This window comes from Triticum dicoccoides, chromosome 5A (assembly GCF_002162155.2).
Source record: "Triticum dicoccoides isolate Atlit2015 ecotype Zavitan chromosome 5A, WEW_v2.0, whole genome shotgun sequence".
In the NCBI taxonomy this organism is placed as follows: Eukaryota; Viridiplantae; Streptophyta; class Magnoliopsida; order Poales; family Poaceae; genus Triticum; species Triticum dicoccoides.
This window is the reverse complement of record NC_041388.1, coordinates 674,952,530-674,959,185: the sequence shown is the minus strand read 5'-3', so window position 1 is coordinate 674,959,185 and position 6,656 is coordinate 674,952,530. Positions and strand designations below refer to the sequence as shown.

The 6,656-nt window shown below is 42.6% G+C and overlaps 1 long non-coding RNA gene across 1 annotated transcript; it reads left to right on the top strand.

Annotated features, from left to right (window-relative positions):
- The first annotated feature begins 508 nt into the window (after nucleotides 1-508).
- LOC119298400 lies at nucleotides 509-2,736 on the top strand. The gene is made up of 3 exons (XR_005145850.1): nucleotides 509-1,292; nucleotides 2,002-2,089; nucleotides 2,625-2,736. It is a non-coding gene; the product is annotated as an uncharacterized LOC119298400 (long non-coding RNA).
- Nucleotides 2,737-6,656: the final 3,920 nt, after the last annotated feature.

Sequence of the window (6,656 nt, the reverse complement as noted above, 5' to 3'; positions counted from 1 at the left end):
TTGCATGTTTAACTTATAATTCCAGTTCATTATGCCATTGTGAAATTGTTAGATGAACCTACAGTTACGACAGTTCTAATTCTTGCAAGGCTAGATCGTATTAATATCATATTATAGTTACACTGTATTTTTGGATTGACACGTCTTGCAGGATATACATTTATCCTCTCCTGATGCCGTTGCATTAAATCAGCATGCCCAAAAACTTGTTGCCTAGTACTACACTGGAGATCGTCCTTGGAGTAGGATTCAACCTGGCAGTCGGGTCGAGCTATCTTAAACTCATTAAAAACATTAAGGTGTGCATCAAGGACGAATACTCACGATAGCCACGTCATCATGGGGAGAGAGATTCCCATTCGTCGCGGGGCTGGTAGGCACTGTTCTGTTCAGGTCGTGGGCAACGTATCCCTGGGATCCTTCCCCACGAAGGCAACGCCGCATCGACCCAGATGCCGGCCTCCCTCGCCCCCAACCCAACCCCCGCCGGCGACCTTCGTCTCCCCCAGCCCAATCCTACCCCGCTCTCCTCTCTCCCTACGCCCCTACCTTCCTCCCTCCTTGATGGAGCCCGAAACTCTAGCTCATCTGTTCCATGGTTCCGGCCATGGATGGGGAGACCACGGACGCGGCAGCCGCCGTCCCACCCCGCACCTATTCCGGCGATGACGATGCTGAATCCGCATCAGCAGCAGCCGATCTGCACCCAACAACGACGGCTGCAGCTCGATGGAGGATGTAGGCTAGCCGCATCGCTGGGTCCAACCAGGGCGTGGCACACCTGGAACCTCGCTGCCGCGGTGGTGCAGAACCAGCGCCGTGGCGGGCAACAACAGCAGCGAGTTCCAGCCTCCATCTCACCTTCCCCGCCCCCATCGCTGCTTAAGATACTCACTTGTTCCCCTATCCCTCATGCTCCGCAAATCCCCGATGGCATATGAGAAGGGAGGATAAAGAGACAGGGGAGCTCTCGGGGAGATGACTGCTAAATCGCAGCTACCACAAAAAACACAGGCCAACACCTCGGACATAACCCATGCACCGGCCACCGTGATTTCGCATATGGCATGTTCTAATCACTAGAGTGAAAGGCGAGCTCCAGACTTGGTAGATGATGTGAGGGATGGTGTATACTGCAACACATTGTAGAGCTTACCATATCCACTAAGTCTGTATTTACTACCAAGTGCAGGCAGAGTGAAGAACTACAATCTGAAGAAAGCAAGCATCAACAAGGCTGATACTGCTACTCTATTTGATCATCCACTTTGCCGCAGTTTGGGCTAAGCAAGGTATGATGGTAACTTCTAGCGCTTGATTCAAAAATGGTCATTTGCTATACATCATTTATTTTCTATTTTGAATCTTATTATATCTAATCAGCCCAGTATTTCTTTTTTCAAGATTCTATAGTTAACACAAAATCCAATCTCAAGAGTAAGCAATATAGTACGTATACACTAACTGTCTGAAATGTGCCTTATGGTAGCTTCTAAGAGCGGGGATATGTGCATATATGAAGAAACATATACCGAACCATTCAACTCTGTTACTGAAACCATTCCAAGAACCCTTTTCTCTTGCACTATTTCACATTATCACAGAAATCTCTGAAAAAGGCCAACTACATATGGAATCCCTCAGTCTCTTCTAACCTCCCTTGTCTACTGAATGTTTAAAAGTAGAGGCTATACTCTGTTTCTAGACAAGTATGACGATAGGGTCAGTAGTGCCATTGCAAAGTCTGTAGCATGTAAAGTGTGTTATTTTGCCTGTCTAAACTGGTTAGACAAAGTTCTTTTTTCTCAGATGATTGCTAATAGTGCCTACACAACCTTTTATCCTCACCATTGCTGGTCCAACTATTACATACTCCATCCGTCCCGTAATATAAGAGTGTTTTTTACACTACACTAGTATAAAAGACGCTCTTATATTATGGGACGGATGGAGTAATATACTTCTGAACTTCTCTAATTGCATTTGATGAATTGCTGAAAGGTGGTTGGACACTAGGGGAGCAGTATTCCAAGAAATTGATTTCTTCGTCTGATTTAGGGTGGTCTTCAGAATCTGACAAGAAATTGATGTAAGATTTATTTTCCTATTTTTGGAAGTTCCTGATTTGTATAACCATAATGCTCTTCTCATTGTACATGCAATTGAAGGTCCAACATGATTGTGCTGATGCTCTCTCCTTTGTAGAGAACCATCCCGATGTTTGGGGTTCACTTACTTGGTACTTAGTATTTTCATTCCATGGGTATTACATCCTCGTTGTTCTGGTCGATGCGAACAAGATCCTTGACGTTTTTTGAATCAAATAAATGATTGTTTCTTTCTTCGTTGGCGGCTAGATCGTTTCATGGTTATTTATTATGAAATTGTAAGTTGAATGGATGACTCTGTTGTAGCGGGCCATCTCTGAAGTACAGTTGTGGTCAATCCGCACATGACCGAGTTGATCTGCTCTATGGCGAATTAGTTTACCTTTGTTTCGGTGGCCAGAAATAGTACTATTAAACTATCGATACATTATTAGGGGCTAGAACAAGGCATGTACTATTTGTTCCCTTTGGATTGGGTGATTTCTGTGAACCTTTACCTCTATGCATTTTCCACAGGTTTACAACACAAGATTCCTGACCAGAAGGGGAACAAGGCAGCAATCACCAAGTAAGTTTTGCTCTGACTTTCTTTTGCAGAGTTAATTGGTCTTAAACTTAATTTCCAGGGATGCTGATGAAGCTTCTTAATCGGCTAGATGGATTTGATGAGGTTGCCATGGTAAACTAACATCATCAAGTTTTTTTTCTCTAGATGCCTTTATGCCATAAATGCAAAGGAACGGATTCAATCGAAGTAATTTGCTAGCTAATGTGTGTGTGATATGCACTCTAGCTTTCCTTGCTCTTGGGGAAAGTATAGGTGTTTCAACATGAATTTTGCAGATAAAATTTATTGTTCATCATTGCTTCATTGCTTCTCTGAATTTACTGGATGTTGATTCACATTACATTTTATTTACTCCCTTATCTAACGTATCACATTTTTTAGAAGGATTTTTTTTAGGATTGTAGGTTTTGTTCTGTCTTATTGTTGACATGCCAACATAATTACCTGATTGTCTGATAGGCTTGAATTCTTACGATTTCCTTCTTACTGTGTTTGTTTTATTTAATTTTGTGAAAATCTGATTTTATCCTAACCTGATACATCTTGATCACTGATGCCGAGAAGGGTTCATCGTCCCAATCAAGGTGAGTAAATCGACCACCTCTTTGGTGCTTTTGCAATTGGTAATGTGCTACTTGTGGCTTGAGTGGCTCCAGTTCAGTGAAGAACACAACTTATTTGCACTTCCTAGAATATAATTATCCTTTGTGATTTTGCTACGTATTACCTGCGGCTTGATTGATTTCAGGTCAGGAACATGATTAGGCTGTTGCATTGTGCATGACCATGGGAAGACACTGTTTCCCATCATATAGTTAGTGTGATGGTACAATTTCCCATGCAGTATAAGCTGGAGTGTGAGCTTTGCCTATGCCCTTAGTAGCTTACACAATTTCACCTTATTCCACTTTCATGGTACTATATTGCCATCATGAAGCATGGTCATTTGGTTAGGAGTATTTGTTTTACAACCTCGGGTTCACATTAGTTGTTTCTCTTCATGGCGAGTTAGCTTTATCGGTGTCATTTTCAGCTCGATGGTCATGAATTAATTGTGACTTCCTATCTACTCACACTTAACTTCAACAATTGCTTGTTTTAACCATAACTTATTATTCAGATTGTCTTTGATGTGTGAGTTTCAGCAACATACACAACATTGCACACTATTATGGAACAGAGGGAGTATGTTCTTTTATTACTAATTCCACTTTCCATGTGCATGCTAGGCAAGTTGCCTTTCAGGTCCAGTGCATCACTAGGCGATTATACGTTGTTTTCGGTTAGATCAACTTGCATCAGTCGCTGCTCGGTGTGTGAAAGGGGAAGTTCAGAAGTAGTGGGGAGTGCAGCTGACTAAAATCCATATAGCAATTGTGTTGGGTACATCAAGATAAAGATCAAGAGATTTTTTTATGAAATGCATCATGTTGTTTCTGATGTGAAAATGGATTATACGAGGCCTCTGGAGGACTCTGAAAGGTGTTTTTTTTATTTGTTTCCTTAGTTGTGGCCTCATGAGATCCCTTTCTTTAGCCAAACTAAAGCACTTCATGTTAGCTTGTCTTCATTTTTTGATTAACTGTAATGCATTGTCTTACTCATTTATGCTCCCCGGGTGATGTAGCACTGGCTATGACGGTTCTGAACTCAAATAATATAGTATATGTATGTTTGCTCGATCTGGAAATAATATATCTTAATGTTATAGCATACGTCCATATATTGATGTAATGAGTGAGACTAAGAACAAAATATGACAGCCAAATGCGCTGACACAAGATAATGCGCACAAGCCCGCCTCAAATGGCGCCACCATGTGGCACCCCATCCTCTAGTGCCCGATTATTATACTGGTGCACTCAGCAGAGAAGGAGACCCACGCCCGTACCCGACGGGTCACCCAACCCAATAGGGCACCCATCCGGTCTAATATTTTCATTTATTTTAAAATTTCAATGAACCGCCTGAATACTTTAAAATTTCAATGAACCGCCTCCTTTTATAGCGAAGCTCAACCCACCCTGCGCTCAAGCAAGCGAGGTGGTACTAAAAGAGCTCCTCGCATGCTCAGTTCGTTGCCATGCACGCACAGCACATAACTTGTCCATGACCTTCAGCCATTGGAGGCCCAATAGACCCATTTTTGGAATAAAAATGATACATATAACTCAGCGATGGGCCTTATCATTCTGGATCGATCAAGAAAATACAAATGGCAAAGCAACCATACATGCATACTCTCCATCGCTACGGCAGCGTTCCCTAAAATAAATAATGCTACTGCCAGCGTTGGGTTGTTCTAAAGAAATTAATTAACACATCTTCAGCAAAACGTCTACACATCATATAAAATAGAATATATATTTTAATCACTAGTATTAATCGGGTGACCCATCGGGCAACCCACGGATAGAACCTTGTGCCCATACCCTACCTATGACTAATCGGGTTATCCATCGGACTTATCCATGGGTTAATACGATGACTCATACCCTACCCATTAGGGTCGGGTGTCCATGGACGCGGCTGCCCATAGTCGGATTGCCAGGTTGATAGGATGGTTGAAGAGCTTATCTGAGGTCCCCACAAAAAAAGAGCTTATCTAAGGTGGCCCCTTTTGTGCAAATTATAGTTTTTATTTGTCTTGATTAATGTTATTGGTTACTTAATATTATCTTCACCATTACAGATTTCTGGTGGGTCAGATGGAGAACAAGAGTCTTAAAGTTTTTTTTTAGAAAAGGATAATGACCCCCGGCCTCTGCATCTAAGCAACGCATGCAGGAGCCTAAAAGAATCCCTCCAAGGTTTGTATATATACACATATCAAACAAAAAAGATCCAGAGACATATTTTTTATTCCAAGGTCCAAGTTAAGTTGTATAAGGAAGGACAGACCATCTAAGCACAACATTGAATTAATTCTTGAATCTTATCTAAGCACCAAGGTCCAATCCTTTTTGCTCACCATTGTGTAGACTCATGAGTTTTCATCTTATCTATGATATGCCCTGGAGATCTTGCTTTTAACTGAATCATGAAACAGTAAAATAATGGTGGAGTGCTATCTTTTTAGAACCAGAGTTCATGCCCACAAGAACGACAGCACTTGATGTGAAATATGTTAGCAATTTCTGAAATTCCTGCATATCTTCGTGGTAACACTTGTTTACTACAAATTATAAAGCTGCCGAACATCATATACAGCACACATATATGGTCTGGAGCCATTAGTCTCACGTACCTTTATTGCACAAACTTGTGCACTTGTTTTCTGTGACCTGGAGCTAGTTATTCTATAAACATTCCTTCAATTATTCAGGATCCATCTTGAAAATCGTAAGTAATTTATGGAATTTAGTTGTCAATTACAGTAAAAGTTGAACATCAGTTTCATTTGCTTTTTTCTGGGTTCCCTTTCTTTTGTACATGATTTCAGCTTCGATAGATGCATAATCCATTTGAACATGTTCTTTCAATAAAACTAGTTTATTTTTCTCCCTTAAGGTATCTCCAATGCCGACCCTCAAACCACCCGCAACCGTCTAGATCACGCAGTCCGGACATATGCAACACGGTCCCGTATCGGTTCGTTCGGTGGTCCGGACGCTATTTTCCGCAAACCAAAGACAAAGTGAGGGTGGGGGCCTTTGCAGGCTTCCGGGCCGCTCCCACGTCTGTGTCTGATTAACCTAGCCCACGAAAAAATCCTTTCCTGCGCCCCCGTCCCTTCCCGCCCGAAGCGGTCAGCGCCGCTCCATAGCACCAGTGTCGCATGCATGCCGGCTCAGTTCGACACAATCTTTCACAGTGCTCCAGCATTGAAACGGCGCGCCGGCCGAGAGCGCCACCCTCGCTGCCTCCCGGTGCATGTGGTTGCCCCACATTCAAATGATAGCCTGCCCGTCCGCCTGCCTACATTAAACACACGTGCAGCTGCGGAGGAACAGCGAGCCAGTGCCACCCGTCCATCCATC